The 19,318-nt window shown below is 38.8% G+C and overlaps 1 long non-coding RNA gene across 1 annotated transcript in view; it reads right to left on the bottom strand.

Annotated features, from left to right (window-relative positions):
- The window catches only part of LOC138367025 (uncharacterized), a 27,357-nt gene extending 10,702 nt beyond the window's left edge, over positions 1-16,655 (bottom strand). Inside the window, exons 1-2 of the long non-coding RNA XR_011229298.1 lie at positions 16,516-16,655; positions 7,321-7,371 (exon numbers count right to left, since the gene is read on the bottom strand). This is a non-coding gene — a long non-coding RNA (uncharacterized lncRNA). The remainder of the gene's footprint in view (positions 1-7,320; positions 7,372-16,515) is intronic.
- Positions 16,656-19,318: the final 2,663 nt, after the last annotated feature.

The raw sequence follows: 19,318 nt of genomic DNA on the forward strand, positions 1-19,318 counted from the left end.
CACTATCCGTTACTTTATTATACCTTCAAATACATATTTACCGGCGGATAGAATTTATGATTTTTATCCGTCACAAATCCCAAATATATATAGTATTTACATGCACAAAATCAAGTATTTTCCTCCTACAAAACAACATTAAATTGACTTTCAATAAATATATGATGAAACACACTAATTTTTGTCCACAAAACATTCTTTTAAAGTAGATGAGTCTTGTACGCCGGCAAATACAGTATTATGCAATAGCTAGATGTTACGAACGCTGATCTGTAGTTTAACGTCTTGTCAATCTCTCTTAGTATTATTACAATGGCTTCTTTCCAAGATTCTAGGAGTTCTCATGTCTCAACTGTGCACTGTATAATTTGGTGATTGACTGTCAGCCTTCTGATATACCTGTGCCCAAGTCCTGGTTGGCCTTTGTTGCACTATCATTTTCACATCCTTTTCTCTTGATTTACTACTCTGTAAAAAAATCCAATCTTTTATCCCTACGAGAAAAACACGAACCCAAGCAACCCACCTAACCTACGGAGGTCGATGCATTAGTCCGAGAAAGCGTCAATATTCCGGTGCTATCAGTGTTAGGCAGTGGTCAATAGTCTCAAAACTGTGGTGCATTAGAGGGTAGGTTCCTGTCCATTATGTCAAGATCGTCAGGCGGGAATATGGAGCTGTACGAGCGTTTCTTAGCACTGAGAATGACACTCGTGTTGCTTCACACCAAACAATGAACACCGCAGTCTACAGCATCTCGGTGACCCGGATACGAACAGCTACATTACAAACAAAATAGATTGATAATGAGATGTTGGCTGGGACGGACCAGCCAGTCTATCCATAAATAAGTACACCATCTGTCATCACATGTTGTGTACAGCGTGTGACCAATCATATACAACGACAATCCAGTGAAAAATATTAAATAAGATAAAGTTAGGATAAATTTATGGGATTGCTTTCAGTATGTGTTATTCACAGTTGGCCCTGTTGAACTCGTATACCTATGTTCACTAGCTTTACTGCTAGTGAGTCTTGCCCTATTACTGGGTTGTGGAAGCTTATTCACTGGGTCGCCGCTAGCGTTAAAGCAATAAGATAACAAATAATAATAACAGAAAATATGTTAGTTAACAAAATTGGTCTTTATATTGCAATCAAATTGTATAACTGTGTTTAATCTTTTTTTTCTGGAAGATCAGAGCTGTGTGGATGATCGATTTTAAATAAGCGTGAATATGTTGTGAACACGATGTGTGGGTGTTCTTCACTGATGGTCTGTGTGGGTGTTCTTCACTGTGGTCCATGTGGGTGTTCTTCACTGATGGTCTGTGTGGGTGTTCTTCACTGTGGTCCATGTGGGTGTTCTTCACTGATGGTCTGTGTGGGTGTTCTTTACTGTGGTCCATGTGGGTGTTCTTCACTGATGGTCTGTGTGGTGTTTACTGTGGTCCATGTGGATGGTCTTCACTGATGGTCTGTGTGGTGTTTACTGTGGTCCATGTGGATGGTCTTCACTGATGGTCTGTGTGGTGTTTACTGTGGTCCATGTGGATGGTCTTCACTGTGGTCTGTGTGGTGTTTACTGTGGTCCATGTGGATGGTCTTCACTGTGGTCTGTGTGGTGTTTACTGTGGTCCATGTGGATGGTCTTCACTGTGGTCTGTGTGGTGTTTACTGTGGTCCATGTGGATGGTCTTCACTGATGGTCTGTGTGAATTGTCTCTAGTGAAACCAAAAGGTCCTCTCTACTCTCACCCAGTCTCATCATCTTCCTCTGACCATTACCTCCACTGTCATCCCCTCTTTCCTCTTCTTCTTTCTGACCGTTTCCCCTTAATCCTCACCCTAACCCCCACTCTTTTTCGCTGCGTACCTTTTTTCTCTCTCTATGCTTCTTTCTCTCCCACCCCCTAACCTCCCCTATCGGCTCCCTCCCCTTCACACCTCTCCTAAGCATACTTTACCCTCCCTTTCCTCACCTCCCATATCATCCCCCATCTTCCTCATTTCTCATGCCAGCCTTTATTTCCCGCTTCCTCATCACTTAATTTTAATCGTTTATTTCGCTTTCCTCCTCGTATTCAATGACTAAAATTATTTCTCCATTTTCCGTCCAAACTTACCCATCTTCCCCCTGCCTTACCGCTCATTTCAAACACTCTTCCCTTCCTTCCTTCCTCCAAGTCTCACCATCACTGCCCCTGTTTCCCGTCCCCTCTTGCACCCTCCCACACATTCCCTCTCTACCCTTTTCCCCACTCCCTCTCCCTCCCCCCCACGTCTCCCCCTCTAACCCTTTCCCCCATCCCCGCGTCCCCTCCTCCTCCCCCCCTTTTCCACTACACCCCTCGTTTCCCCTTCAACATGTCCTCTTTTTTACCCTTTTTTCTCCTCCCACCCACTTCCCCTTTCGGTCTCCCTTGTCCACGTCTCACTCTACCCGTATTTTTCCCCTACTCAACGTCCTTTCTCTATCCCAATCCTTCCCGCTCCTCCATGTCCCCCCTACTCTACGCCTCTTCCCCCCCCCCTTGCCTTCACCTACCATGCACCCACCACTGTCACCTTCCCTCGCGTCCTCAACATTTCATTACTTCCTTTGTTATCCTCTTTCCCCCTTTCCCTCCTCTATGCCTCTTTCATTAGGTGTACACAGCACCCCTCTGCCTTATCCCCCACATTCGTCACCCCCAGCCTCTTCATTTGTCTTTCCAATCCCTTCATTCGTCATCACAATCCCTTTATCACCCGAGTCTCTTCACTCGACACCAATCTCCCCTCAATCATTACCCCCTCAGTCCACTACCGTAACTGAGCGTAGTGGACGAATAAGTAAATGTAACTCAACATTTACTTATTCGTGAAGAACAAAAAGAAATAATAGCAACACCGATTTGAAAGATGATTCTAATAACAAATTATATAATATAATTATAAATATTTTAAGATAATAATAATAATAATAATACGAGTATTATTTAACGCGAAGTGGCAGGATACTGAGTTCATATATTTGACAAAGTAAAACCAATGTGTGTCAAGACGACGACGCGGCTTATTACACTGAGAAACTCTGTAGAGCGGGACGGGGATCGAACCAGCGCCCTGCTCTAAAGATGTCATCTTTGATATACATTATTACGTCACTGATTTATTTCATTGAGTTCCCTAATTGTCTCAACTTACTAACAGATCAAAGCTTTGCGTTTTCAACAAGTTGTTACTATCCATAAGAGGCAGATGGTTAAGAAGCCAGTAAACACATGGTATTGTGGTATGGTAACAATTAACTCAAACAAAATACAAAGCACGAAACACAATCAAATCTGTCCATGGTAGGACAGCAAAATGCAAAGGGTTTGGGGTTAATGATGTCTGACGACCTAACGTTTAAGGAGCTTAACCAAGCAAATATTGCGTCAGCTAGAAAAATGATAGCATGGATTACGAGAACCTTCAAATCGAGGGATCCTATCCCAGTGATCATACTATTCAAATCACTTGTACTGTCTCATCTTGAGTACAGCTCAATTCTCCCTTCCCTCTTCAGAGCAGGAGAGATTGCTGAAATAGAGGGAACACGGAGAACATATTCGGCACGCAAAAACACGATAATGCCCCTAAACTATTGGGACCGTCTCAAAGCTAGTCTCAAAGCTCTCAAAATGTTCTTTCCTGATAGGGGACGGGAGAGATATCAAATAATACTGACATGGAAAATACTGGAGGGCAAGGTCCGAAATTTGCAGAGTAAAATAACAACATACTGGAGTGAACAATATGGAAAAACATGCAGAATAAAGACAGTGAAGAGCAGAGTTGCCACAGGCATAATTAGAGGACACTGTATGTACATCAGAGGTTCATGGCTGTGCAGTATCCTCCCAGCAAGTATAAGAAGTATTGCCGGAACAAAAGTGGAAGTCTTCAAGAAAAATTGAATAGTTTTCTGCAAGAAATGCCTGACCAACTGGGCTGTAATGGATATGCTGGCCTGCGGGCTTCTCCAAGCAACAGTATAGGTTCATGCTCACAAAAGTCACGTCTGTTCCCATCCCAACCCGGACTTGGGAAGTAGAAGAACTCTCAGAACCCAATCCAGGTACATCCAGGCACATCTTGACGCGGCCTCACATTTTGCAATGTCGGCACTCGCTTCCCGATGATCCAAATGGTTTGGAAGCCGTTACTTCATGCTGGCCTCATATCCCATCTAATATTATGCTCGCAAATCAATTTAAGGTGCATCATAGTCGTAATGGCTAAGCGTTTTCTCCTAATAATGACCTTTACCACTAGGCACATCATGGAGCCATGACCTCTTACCTTCAAGAGTGCCTTAGTGTTAGATCTCAGCCTAAACATAATAGAGATCGACCACAGTGGTAATAGATCGACTCCGTCACAACCACTCTGCCCCACAAAACTCAGGCAAATCATAACATAGAACGAAAAGGCAATGTAAAGGATCTGGGTGTACTCATGTCGGAAGACCTTACCTTTAAAGAACACAATCAAGTAGCCGTCACAACTGCAAGAAAAATGACAGGTTGGATAACAAGAACTTTTCACACTAGAGATGCTATACCGATGATGATACTTTTCAAAACGCTTGTGCTCTCTAGAGTGGAGTACTGCTGCACAATGACAGCCCCTTTCAAAGCTGGAGAAATTGCTGACCTAGAGAGCGTGCAGAGATCCTTTACTGCTAGAATCCACTCAGTAAAACATCTAAATTACTGGGACCGACTAAAGAGCCTAAATCTGTACTCCCTTGAGCGCAGGCGGGAGAGATACATAATAATTTACACGTGGAAAATAATTGAGGGGCTGGTCCCAAACCTGCACACAGAAATAACACCACATGAGACCAGAAGACATGGCAGGATGTGCAGAATACCCCCGTTGAAAAGCAGAGGTGCAACAGGTACTCTGAGAGAGAACTCTATCAGAGGCCCGAGACTGTTCAACACGCTTCCACTACACATAGGGGGCATAACTGGCAAACCCCTCACAGTGTTCAAGAGAGAACTGGATAAGCACCTCCAAAGGATACCTGATCAACCAGGCTGTGACTCATACGTCAGGCTGCGAGCAGCCGCGTCTAACAGCCTGGTTGATCAGTCCAGCAACCAGGAGGCCTGGTCGACGACCGGGCCGCGGGGACACTAAGCCCCGGAAGCACCTCAAGGTAGCCTCAAGGTAGCCCCCGTTCCCTAAGTCAGGAGCTAAGCGATAGAATCGAATACTTCAAATTTGCTAACCTTGAAACTTTAACCTTTAAACCTTAAGAGATCCAGAGCCTCAAGGGGGTAAAAATTTAAACCTCTAAGCTTTTAACATTAAAGCCTGAAATCTCATAATTAAAAATTACAAAACTGAGAGCGCAAAACATTCATTCTCAAAGCCTTAACCTTCCAAACCTTTTAAGCTTCAAACAATAAGCTCAAACCCTAAAGTCTTGAAAATTAAAGCCACATATCACCCCTCCGCATCCCAATAACCTTTATACGAACTTTAGTCACCCCTGACTGCTGTACCGGCAGATTCCTGGTTGCACTACCATCTGAAAACTTTCACTCACCTTATCAGTTGAATTACCACTCCTGAACCACTTCTTCTTTCAGGAAATCTTGGTTAACAACTACCTCAGCCACGTTATGTCTGTTGAAGCTCAGTTATCAGCCTCTGAGCCGCTCTCTTTTCTTAAATGTTCAGCTTTCAAGATCTTTCATCAATCGTCTCTTATCAGCTGCCAGACCTTGAGAATTTGTCCTTTCGAGATGGGAGAGGAATTCGTCACGTTCTTGATTCTAATATTTGATTTCCCAGCGTCTGGTCTCTTAACACAAATCTAAATAAGGGTTTTAATCATTGTTATCAAGAAATTAGCTACCGAGGTTTGCCAGATATACAGTAATGTTCTCCGCCTCCGGCTCAATGGTAGGCAAACAAATCCTCCATGGCGGGAGCCAATCACAGCGAGGCCAGTTTTCAGTCATTGTATTCACTGGCCTCTTGACTTGCAACTCTCTTCTATTTAAGAGCAACCGTTATTCCACTTTCTATAATTATAACACTTATTAAAATTCGTCTTAATTGCGCAGACCGGATGGATGGAGCGAAAAAAACTCTTGGTTCGAAAATATTCCCTTCATATGCAAATTTGATGACCACCCTCTTGAAACCCAGCCTCGCGCCCCTGTGGTCTTGATCGAGGCCACTTGCCATGGCCCTCCCTACTGTTGCCCATGGCCGGGAGTTAATACCTAAAACACCAAAACTATAAGATTCATAACCTTAGTTTATCTAGTGGTTAATACCTCCCTTCGAAATGCAGCGGCACTTCGTCTTGCTGCTTCAAACCACACCAAATATATGTGGTTTTACTTCCAAGAGAATAAGGGAACATTACCCCATCGTCAAAACAAAGGGCTGTCAAGTTCACAACATATAAGTCAAATACTGACTTCATAACATCTACAGAAATCTGATATTTGACTTGTAGTCCAACAAGCCATGTTCGAAGCTATGACTCGAATCGTGTTTCATTCACCTTCAGCCCGTAGTGTAAACACTCCCTAAATCAACGTAATCAAAACTCCTTACCACACTTTGCCTAGGATTAACTATGCATAAATCCACAACATATAATAATACTAATTTAAATCTCCGAAAAACAAAATTGTTATTATATTATACAGAAAATTCATCCTGTCAAGTCTGCTGAAAAGTAAAAAACTCTTAGTAAAGATAAAGTCGGTATTTGACTTATTGGTTGGCCTGTGGGCTTGGGTGGGAAGATGTGGCGTGTGGGTCATGGTGGCTGCTCTCCCTACGCTAGGAGGAAGAGTAAATAATATTTGTAGCGTGCTGCGAACAGTGGTCAGTCACCACAACAGTGCTACGAACAGTGGTCAGTCACCCCAACAGTGCTACGAACAGTGGTCAGTCACCACAACAGTGCTACGAACAGTGGTCAGTCACCACAACAGTGCTACGAACAGGGGTCAGTCACCACAACAGTGCTACGAACAGTGGTCAGTCACCACAACAGTGCTACGAACAGTGGTCAGTCACCACAACAGTGCTACGAACAGTGGTCAGTCCCCACAACAGTGCTACGAACAGTGGTCAGTCGTCACAATATCGTGCTGGGAGCAGTGGTCAGCCACCACACTGTGACGAGGACATGCTCACAACTAACCCTTATTGTTCACTAACACTCCCTCACAAACGAGTAGAATTTATTTGTTAAAGTGTAGTGGTATTCAGATGCAGCACAAAGTAATACACATTCACACTAAGACATACCTCGAAGCGATGTTCCTTGTCGCGCCCGCAATAGTTCCCTTGCACATCATCCTGCAAAAGAATAGTCGTTAACGAAGATCTCTCTTTAAGCCTACTAACCAGCCGTCCATGAGCAAGCAATAATAATCAACAAACATCGTCACATTTCAGACAATACAAAAATTAGTAAGTTACTAATTATATTAGTAAGACACATGGCATCAATTTTAAATGAGGTGTGGAAGAATACCCTCTATTTTGGTATTAAAAGGGGTACCTGGCGGTGCTCGGGATAGTCTTTCAATTACATTCCTCTTCCCCCCCCCCCCCCCCCCCACCTTTCTCACCTCTCCCCTCCCTTCCCTTCCTTTCCCCCCTTCCTCCTCTTCCCTCTTTCCTCCCTACCCGTTCCCTTACCCTCTATATCGCACGACCATTTGACACACGCAAAAAGAACAAAAAAATATAAAAATAGGCATGAGCTGAAATAATGCGGAAGAGACCAACCCGTATTCTCACTTGATACGTAATCGGCCAAACGTAAAAAATGCGGGTTAGAACAAATTACATCACTGTTATACTGACGTTTTCTATGCATCGGGCTTGACAGGTTGGGTTCGTTTCTAGTTTGACACATCAGTTGCATTTTTTACGGAGTGGCAAACTGAGAGACCCGGGTGGACAGCCGCCTCAATGGACGCTATTAGTCCAGCTGGCGGACAACATTACCTCCCTAAAACACTACTCTGCCAAACACAACATAGCTTACTGTGGAAATAATTACCTTTCAACACTATCCGCTGTACAAATCACTGCTCATAAATGCGTTGCAGGGCATTAAACACTGTACGAGCAGTGATTTGAGACAACGAACGCAACACAAAGCCATAATCTAACCAGAAAGTACGAACCCAAACAGCCCACGTAGCCTAGCCTACCGATGCACAGAAAACGTGAATATTTGTGAGAAGCAACTTTTCATAGTTGTTTTGTAATCTGTGCGTTGCAGACCATAACGTACATTATGAGACGCATTTGTTCAAGGGACGATACGAAAGCAATGAATTTTCGCTCCCCCCTCCCCTTCAGAGGACATGTAACAATCTTAAGAGAAATACAGACCATAGTTGCAATAGTTAGTGAGCGACAGTGTTGTCAAGAACCAGTTTTTCACCTTCTGCACAGCATGCAACCCCATGGTGCATGGGGTGCATGCTGTGGACCAGCAAACTCCATGCCATTGAAGGTCAGCAGATAAACATCAACACTCCACACATTGCAGATCAATACGAGTTCATAAACGCTCTACGATCTCTTAAATATGTTTCTGACTGGCGACGCAGCTGCAGATTTCCTAGATACGCCCCTGGTGGTGTTTGAGGGAACCAGAGGGAGAAAAAAAGGTTGAACATCCTGTGGCAGGTGCAGAGTTTTCTGGTTGCCTTTATTTGTTCTGTTTGTATGGCGAAGGTAAATATTAGTTCGGCTGTTATGACAGGTGTTAGGCTTCATCTACGGACAAACAAATCAACCAATACGTGGTATAAAAATTCATCCATCCATAAGACAGAATGTTTGTCTGTCTACCTGTGTCTGTTTATTTATATTTGTCTCTGTCCAAAGTATGAGGCCAGACTCTTGGGGCTTTGCTCACCCAACTTTGAAGATTGTTTATATATACAGTATATGAACACGTTGTACTGAACAGGGTGAGAATAACTTGAGCTACCGCCTCCCTTTGGGTATATTTATACCTCAATAAACTTATATCATTTTCAGTTTCAATTTTAACTTTGCAGGTGCTATGGTCTAGGACTCTAGGTTATGGAACAGACATAAGCTGGTCGGGGTGCCTTACGTTAAATGCTTTACAAATTATAATTAACATTTACGGAGACCCCCCCCCCCCCGGTATTTTCATGGAATCAGGTGTAAAATATTTAGTGTGTTTTCCCTTGTTTTTAGTGATCGTAATATATTTTCTGAGAGACCCACAGAGTTGTTTCGGTGCTTCGTAATAATATATTTTCTGAGAGAAAAGGGAGAGAGGGGAAGACAAGAGGAAGGATGAAGGGGGGACCATGGGGAGGTGATGGATGGGGCAAATGGGGAGATGGGGTAGTCCCATCCTCCATAAGAGTAGGGGAATGGGGAAAGAAGGGTTAAAAGTGGGGGAAAGAAGGGTGAAAAATGGGGGGAAGAGACCCGAATGGAGCCGGGTACTCCTTTATCTATACTATGAGAAAAAAAAGTATGTTTGACTGTCTATCCAAAGTTGGAGCCCAGATGCTTAGGGTTAGCCTCGCCTTAATTGAAATGGGGAATGGTCTGGGGTACAGGACGGACATAGACTGGTCGGGGTAGGCCTAAGCCAAATACTTTAAGAAACATCAGCATGTAACCCGAACCCCTCGAGCAATTTTCATGAAACATGGGATGTGAGAAACTTATAATTTACCGTGAATACTTTCATGAGTTACTGGCGTGGGAAGACAACTACACTGATCAAGAAAATATAGATGGATAGATTGAAGAATTGACGGATAGATTGAAAGACTGACGGACAGATTGAAAACTGACGGATAGATTGAAAGACTGACGGATAGATAGATGGCTGGATACTTAGATGGATAGACAGATGAATATATAGATTGATAGATGGTTAGATAGATGGATGGGTAGCTGAATGGACAGATGGATGGACAGATGAATAGACATAGGGTTAGACAAATAGACAGACAGACCCGGGAGAGGGTAGGGAAACAGGTAGGGAGAGAGAAGGGCGAAAATGGAGGAGATAAGAAGGGAAGAGGAAGAAGGGTGGAAAGAAAGGGAAGGGGAGAGGAGAGCAGGGGGATGGGGGTAAGAAGAGGAGTGTAATTGAGAATCTATCCCTGGCACCGCCGGGTACCACTTTTAATACCAGCATAGATAGTATTCTTCCACACCTCATTATAAGTTTATGCCATGTCTCTCTAATATAAGTCTCAACGACTCAATTGTAATTTATAAGAATGTTATAACATCTGTTCACTCCAGCCACTACTGTATATGCTTCTTGAGGCGAACGAAATATGACAACATTATTGTATCTATACAATAAACTCTTCCCATGAAACATTTAATATACTGAATTCGAATTGTAAATAAGTTACTTAACACCTGTGAAAAATCCATCCATTTCAACATAGCGATAAAATACAGTCCTTGCATTATATATATTCAGCCGCAGTGTTAAAGGGACAGGTTCTTTATCACAGCTCCCGCCAAGAACTTTTAAACTAATCAAATTTAGTTCATTGTTAAATTAATTAGCAGTTTTTCATCCGTGTCAAGTAAACAATTAAATTTATCTCATTATAACACAAAACTGTTTCATGTATAGTCACAGCCTGCTGGCCTTTATAATTGTGTAAATAATTGTCTCAGTCTTGTTTAATGTTAATTTATATGATTAACTGCTAATCGGTACAGGTATTTATTATTCTGTCTGCCCTATACGCAGCTCAGATGGAAATTAATGCAAAGACAACTCCCATATTAACTACCAATTATATTTATTTATGCAGATATGTGAGGCTTCCGCGTCCTTTAGTATATCTTCTGAAAAACATTAGTCTCTAACATACATAAAAACCTTAGATAAACCCATCCACCAAAAACGATAGTATTTACAGCACCAATTTGGTCGAACGTAAACAACTGACTGTTGCAGCCAACAATGTTCACCTTTTATACTATTATTTTCGCAGAGATACGAAAAAAGCCTAAACCAAACTAAAATATTCCTCGGCCTAGTATATCACGAATATATACTCTATTAGGTATAAGACAGCGCATATTAAGCCTAAGATTGCATATTTACGACTTAGATTTGGTTCTTTAGTTATTTTCCCATGATTTAGTATGCCATTTGAGGTAACTCATTAATATTAAGCTTTTTTAGAGTCCAACAGTCCATTTTCGCACGTTCAACCTAATAGTTACTATAAGTATTATCATTTTTGGAGCAAGATAGTATGACTCAGCGAATAAATGTTAATTCTATCATTAGTACGCAATTCAGCAAGATTTACGCCGTAGCGCATTAAACTATTTCTACTCTATCTTATCTACGTATTAAGCCGTCTTGATATTGCATAGGCTTGGCTTGGTTTGTACATTTAGCTTAAGAAAGACAGTATCAGCAAACTTAGATCAATAATTTTTTATTATTTTTTTTATTAAATAATATACAACATAAAGGTCATATTTACATCAATTTTCAAGGTAAAATACTTCAATTATATATATTTTATATAATTCTCAGTAAACCAATTTTCCATATCATCACCAAGCATGAGCGTTAAACCCAAAATGTTATATTTGATCCTGCCTCGCAAGGACTTCAGTATTTTGTTTACTGAGTAACCCTCCTGCCTGCCTATCCACACACAAAAAATGTAATCAGAAAGTAGCATAATTACTGTATTCTTAATTTTCTTGCATTTTATGTCAATATAAAACATTAAAAACTTCATTAAATCCACTCTAGTGCCTGGTCCACATAACGTTCTCTAGTTTTATTGCACTTTGCATTCGCAATATTGGCATTCGTGAGATTCTGAGGTGGCGTAAAGAAATAAATTAAACTAAAAATATAAAAAAAACAATAAACAGTTATTATTGTAAAATTTACTACATTTTCATAAATTTTGACTAATCTGAGTAATTATCATCATACTATTAAGCAGGAAGAACCGCACGTCTGTTGATCATCCAATAAGATTAGCAGATATAGATTTAACTAATTGAACTATTCGCATACATTATATAATGTGAAAAAATCGCGGAATTCAGATATAACACCATCAATGGAGTTCAAGAAATGTGCAGGTACTTTATACATAATGATACTGCCGGGATTCTTAGCGCAATATAAAAAATTTGCTTATTGTAGGTAATGCATGCACATGACTATAAAGCTGCCGCCCAGTTGGGTGGGTGTGGAGCAAGATTAGTAACTGTGTGAGTCACCATAGATGTAAGCTGCCTTGTGTACTCACATTCACTGCCATACTCAACAGTGAGAATAATGCACATATTTTCTGCCACTCTAACTTGTCTTCTCGATTAATAAATCGTATCTTTAGCGGAATTGACCAAACCGACAAAATTGTGACGGTTTGGTTTTTTAACAATTCGAAAGGCTATGGTGTTAAAAAATATAACACCGTAGCACTTTTCTGATGATCGATCTTGATAGGTTAAATAGGCTGCTTATGTTCGAGCATTTCTGGTTAGGCAAAAAACAACTATTCTTTTTAGTGTCAAATCGACAAAACGAACTGGACATAGGACACGGGAACACGAGAGGAGTAAATTACAGTTTTAAACAATTATATCTGTATCAGTGGGCTATAGTTTGTACATGAAATTATAAGATGACACGTCACTGCCACTAACAACTGAAACACACCAACCCGTCCTCTCAACTACTACGTCTCATTTTGTAAGCTGTGGTCCCACCATACAAAATATGGGGTACTATGAAAAGTAGTGGCTCACAAATATCCAAGTTTTCTAATATTCTCTATTTTGTACGTTGTGGCATTAATGAGATCACAAGCCTTGTAAACCCTTACCTTAGCTTTACAAAATATATAAATCTTAAAAATGCCTAAGGTAAACTAATAAAGTGAACTAAGAGATAAATTATGAAGAGAGTTAATAGACATTTACCAAGTTATAGCGTGTACGATAGCTAATATAACAGCAGATATACAAATAACTTACCTGCTAGCACAAGATACCTAAACACGGTGCAAGAAAGCCATTAATATGAAGAAAACTTAATATATATAAACAACACAACCGATGGAGGTCAACAAAGACAGCTGTAGTAGTGAAAATGAGTACTTAATAGCAGTCACTAGAGCAGAAAGAATTGTGGGGGGAGTAAATACTAATAAATAAAATGAGAAAAAATTAAAATATGCAGTTGACAAATAAACAAAAAAGATTGGACAGATTTTTTTTTTTAGAAAGTTCAGGAATAGGGGAACTAAAATTACATTATCCTAAAATGACAAGGGAAAAAATTATAGAGAAGTATGAATTTAAAATATTGTGAATACATGCAAATAAATAATTAAAATCCTGAAAAGAAACACAGGACATTAAATAATACATGCAGTTATTACGACTTCACTGGTTTGCAAAGTCGGATCAATGAATTGTACCCAGGTTCGATTCCTGGGTACAGCGATACCTTTGTACACATTTCCTTATACCTGATGCTTCTGTTCGCCTAGGAGTAAATAGGAACCCCGGAAATTAGTCAAATTTTGTGGGAGGCATCGTGGAGCAGGCCAGTGGTGGGCTAAGGGAAAACCTCTATCAGCCTTGCAGGCTTTTCCCTGACAATTAAGGACCAAAACAGTGTTAGATAAAATATTTCATTCTTAATAGGGTATATTATAGAATTATAGTCTAAAATATGAACGGCAATATGGTAAGGCTGATACTGTATATGCTTAAAGATGTACAAGAACTTGAATCAACAATTATAGCAGTCCAAGAAACAATATTAAGCAAACAAGTTATTCTACATATGGCATTGCAAAAATGAATACTCTATTGAAGGGCTGAAATTTCATTGTATGTTTCTGGGACTAACAAAACACAATACAAAACATAAGATATGCTATAGAATGACACAAGGATGTAACTTTTGTATACTCAATGTACATTTATAAGTTCAACAGAATTAAACATGCAAAGCAATTACAAAACACAAGCTAAAAATATTGAATTGTAAAACTAATCAGGAAGTCTTGGAATCCCAAAAGACCAGAGAAGAATGAAGCCCAATTCAAACACCTGAGCAACCTACAAATAATAATAATAATAATAAATAGCTTTCAGGTGTGTCACAAATTCAATACCAACCATTTTTTACACAGACCGACTTATCATTATTATAAAGCACCACAGAGGAGGATATTATTTGGAAATCATTTGCAGAACTCCACGAGTATGACCTCGTGAAATTCCATTACCATTACTGTAGGTAATGAATACACATGACTGTAAAGCTGCCGCCCAGTTGGGTGGGTGTGGAGCAAGATTAGTAACTATGTGACTTACCATAGATGTAAACTGCCTTGTATAGAGACTGTTGTGGGCCTCTTCTTGAATCACTTGAAAATATCTCTCAACATTAATATTATTATTATTAATTATTATTATTATTATTATTATTATATTTGTCCAATATAATATATAAAGAAAACTTAATACATAGAGCTTATAAGAGTAAATAGCAACCATATAATCAAATAATCACTATTCTTAAAATATGTAGGATGAACTAACTGAGAATTAAAATGAGATATGCAAGAAAACCACATAATCAATTATCTAGGTGCTGAAAAAAGTATTTAAAAAAACAAAAAATATCAACAATCAATATATATCGGCTCAAATTTAATTCAGGAAAAGCAGGAAAAAATATATAGAAATATATTTTAGCATGCAACAGAAATAACTGGAGATAGTACTGTTGTTGAAGCAAAGAAAAGCTGAACAAAGGTAACAGAAACATGGACGACTTAAAAAATTCACATACAAAAACCTTGATAAAATAATAATTAAAGAAAACAGCACCAATATAGGCTTGTATATTTGTATATGTATTCCATATACCGTGCACAACAGTCAAACGAGCAACTACAACAACTCATTACAATATAATTTGTCTAGACCTACAACTAATTTTTAAACTTTTTTAAACCAAATTTGTTCAATTTTTTTTTAAACAAAATTTTTAAACTTTTTTAAACCAAATTTTTAAGCTTTTTTTAAACAAATTAGTAGTGCCTGCATAAATACCACTTCAAAATTCAATATATATATATATATATATATATATATATATATATATATATATATATATATATATATATATATATATATACATATATATATATACATACATATATATATATATATACATACATATATATATATATACATATATATATATATACATATATATATATATATACATATATATATATATATACATATATATATATATACATATATATATATATACATATATATATATATACATATATATATATATACATATATATATATATATACATATATATATATACATATATATATATACATATATATATATACATATATATATATACATATATATATATATATATATATATATATATACATATATATATATATATATACACACACTTCCCTACACTTGCACCAGAGGTAGTACCCTTTCTAGGTTACATAAAAAAAATATACTGTATATAATACAAAAATGGAAAAAACATACATTTTAAATTAAAAACGGTATAATGAAGCCTTAAGTTTAAAATTAAAACTCTCCCGATAAAACAGCAGAGATACCCACCCCAGGAATAGATGGCATTCCCTATAGTATGAGACAAAGGGAAACATTATAAAATTATACAACTGCATATAGACAAGCAAACATGTTCCAGACAAATGGTAAAACGCCATAATCATACCAAGTCAAACTCAATAAAGGCCCCAAATCTAATTAACTTTCAGGTCTATATGCCAAACATGACCAAATGAATGGAATGAGTTTCCATTCCCTTCTCCACACAATAAAGCTATCAAAATATTAATGAAAATAATCGAAATGGCGACATAATACTAAGTAATATAGATTAGGATACTCCCATACAGACATTCAACATTACACACCAACCTGTCTTCGCATTTAATACACAATCAAATTAACGCTATGAACCACACGTCTAAATGCCGTAGTTTATTCAAGTTAAAAGCACCGTAATATTGACGCTACCATGAACTACTGAACATCAGCTTGGCCAGGTAAAGTGGGTTGCCTAGACTCCAGCGCTTTTGGGTAGGCAACAGTAATTTCAAATTTAACCGGTTTCAAATCGTGAAAACGGGATGTCCATATTCCATATACCGTGAACCACAACCAGCCTGCAGCAACTACAACAACTCATTACAATATAATTTGTCTAACTCATCTCCAAGCCTGGCCATACAGGACAGAAACAACCGTATATATACTGTTAGTATTGAATGCGTGTATGATGTTGGTATGAAGGGCGGCGACGGGACTGAACCGTGTGGCCTCGTAGGTGGTCAAAGTAACGCTAACCTAATGTCTTACAACACAAGCTTTTCACACCTTACCTCATTACTTGAGAATCTACACAGCTTGTATCCACCACCAAAGCGTTTACACAGTCTGGTCCACCGTGCCCCGCCAATTTCGTTCCAACAAGCAGCGCAAATAACAATAGAGTGAGAACACACCGTCAACGACACTTTCCCGCCCGCGCCATGACGGTCACGGCGCCGCCACGCCCACCGCCTCAACTCTCAAAAATTGGAGCAAATCTGTATTCTAGCAACCCCGGCCATTGCAAGTAAAAAATTCTTGTGGGAAAAATGTCATAAACTTAGCTTGGTTTATTTCGGATTAGTTTATCGCGCGATTATTTTGAGGAAAACAGGCATGTTTGATAAGGTGGTCCGTGTTTATAGCCTCCCTGGAGGACGCCGAGCAGTCGTCCAGGGGCGAGACTGGCACTCCGGCTCTTTGACTTGTGTACATACACTTGTGACGGGTTCCAACTTCTCGTGTGGCTAAAGCGTTGTTAAGAGTGTTGTAGTGCGCCGCGGATAAAGACTTGCGAGTGACGTGTGCGGGATCAAAAGACTGAAGTGGTTTGAATTGTTGAAGGATAATAAGGAGCAGCACCTGGCCATGGCGTCAGCAACCACAGGTAAGCCCGTTGATGGCTCGTTGTCTTAATGATTATTGAATACCTGTGCGTGTAGCCCTGTTGTCTGGGGCTTTTATTTATATTTGTGTTATAAAACAGTTATTACAACTGTGGTCTATAAAAAGACGGGGTTTTCTTAGTGTGAGCTCGCAACCAGCTCTGTAATAGGCTGTTATTACCACAATCCGGCCATCGTTTTTATTTACGTTCATTAAGTGGTTTTCATTAATCTGTGACTTATGTTTTTGTTCGAAATTGTAAATTTATATTGAAGCCATCGATAGATGGCCTGGTTTGTTAACGTCATGATTTGGTCGTTAATTTAAAATAGTAGAGTAAATCAAGGCGCTGTAGTGGATTAATATAGCAATAATAATATGACTGCATATGCCAAGACGCCGTAGCAGGTTAATAGGACTGTGTGTATGTCTAGGCGCTGTGGTGGGTTAGTATGGCATTTTTTCAAGGCCTCGTAGTGGTAAATAGTGACTATAATATACTAATATGACTATATACATCAAGGCGCCATAATATGACTGCATGATTCCTGTACCATTGTCAGGAGACAACATGCTGTTATGACTAGCCTATTCAAAGGTAAAGACTAGTCAAACTTATTTTAAAATTGCCTGAGTAATTTGCATACATAATATGCATGTTTGGACCCTAAAAGAGACGTTAGTAAGGATCTATGCTGTATGCATATTGAACATCTAGAGTATTTTAATTGAAAATTGAGTAAAATTTGATATCGACATGTGCATATAATTATGTTAGGCTAGACTTATTTGAATTTCATTCTCAATGCATGGATTCTAATTTTTATTGCAATATTATAGGTAAGTCTGAATAATTAATAGAGAATCTGGTATATGTATTTGCAAATATTTTTAGGTGTATGTAAATTTAGCAAGAGAAAATACGAGTACACAAAGTTTGTATTTAATCTATAATCTTGGCCTAGTGATGCGAAATTTGTCAAGAAGTGAATTGCATTTAAGTTCACTAGTTAGCAGGCAGAGGGAGGTAGCAATGTTGCCGATTCTTCAAAGTGGCATTTGAAAAGGCAGGATGGAAGTATTATATTCAAATAATTACTATGTATTTTGGAAATGATTTTGTTTCAGAATTATTGCTTATGCCTGTATGGGATTGCTGATTTTAGGTAAGTTATTTAACTATAATGTCAAGGAGATAAGCTGGCCTCAATAACTATTTTAGATGTGGCAACAAAATGGAAGGGGGTAGCCCACTGCTTCCCTGTTTTGTTTAGATGCTGGTTGAAAGCTTTTGACCCTGTTGATGTTCAGTTTGTATTAGAAATATTGGATAGAGTAGGAGTGGCACAAGAATTATTGATTGGATTCATATGCTCTATAAACAGTGTTAGAGCAGCGTTTGAATCAATGATGTTTTGAGCAAACCAATTTTTAATTAATTGAACGGTCGGTACATCAGGGATGGCCCCTTTCAATAATTTTGTATGTTATATTTTAAGTGCCTCTGTACTTGGCATTAAAAAAGAATGAATTTATTGTTCCACCTCGTCTTCCCAATGCTATGACACTACCTGTTGTTGGTTATGCAGACGATACCATTATTGTTGTGTCGACAGAAGACTCAATGGTGAATGTTCAGGATGAGTTAGACAACTTTGAGAGGGCAACAAGTGCTGTCATTAACAAGAACAAAACGTGTATGATGGGGCTTGGCAGTTGGTGCAATAAATTTACCTGGGCAGGTTCATGGATCAGGGTAGTGGAGTCTTATTAAGTACTCTGGATTTGCTGGTGTAAAACATATGGAACAACGTTGGTTACGAATTGGCAGGTAATATGTAGAAGTATAATAGTAGCTACGAATATGTTGCCAAATAGAAAATTAACCATGTTTCAGAGAGCTGTGATAATCAATTGCAAAATTTTGTCTAAATTGTTGTATTTGTCTCACAGTTTTCCAATTGATAAGAAAATTGTTATGGAGATTGACAAAATTATTTTTAAATATGTATGGTTTGGTAGATACCAACCAATTAAACGGATTACATTATGTAAAGGTCAGAATGACGGTGGAATACAGAATGACGGTGGAATAGAGATACTGAATGTGTATCATAAGTCATTGGCTATCTTATGTGTTAACGATAGAAAGTAAATAAAGCAAAGGAATAGTGTAAAATGCGTTAGGGCATAATTTTTGTAAATGAC

The sequence above is a fragment of the Procambarus clarkii genome, chromosome 21 (genome assembly GCF_040958095.1).
Source record: "Procambarus clarkii isolate CNS0578487 chromosome 21, FALCON_Pclarkii_2.0, whole genome shotgun sequence".
Lineage (NCBI taxonomy): Eukaryota > Metazoa > Arthropoda > Malacostraca > Decapoda > Cambaridae > Procambarus > Procambarus clarkii.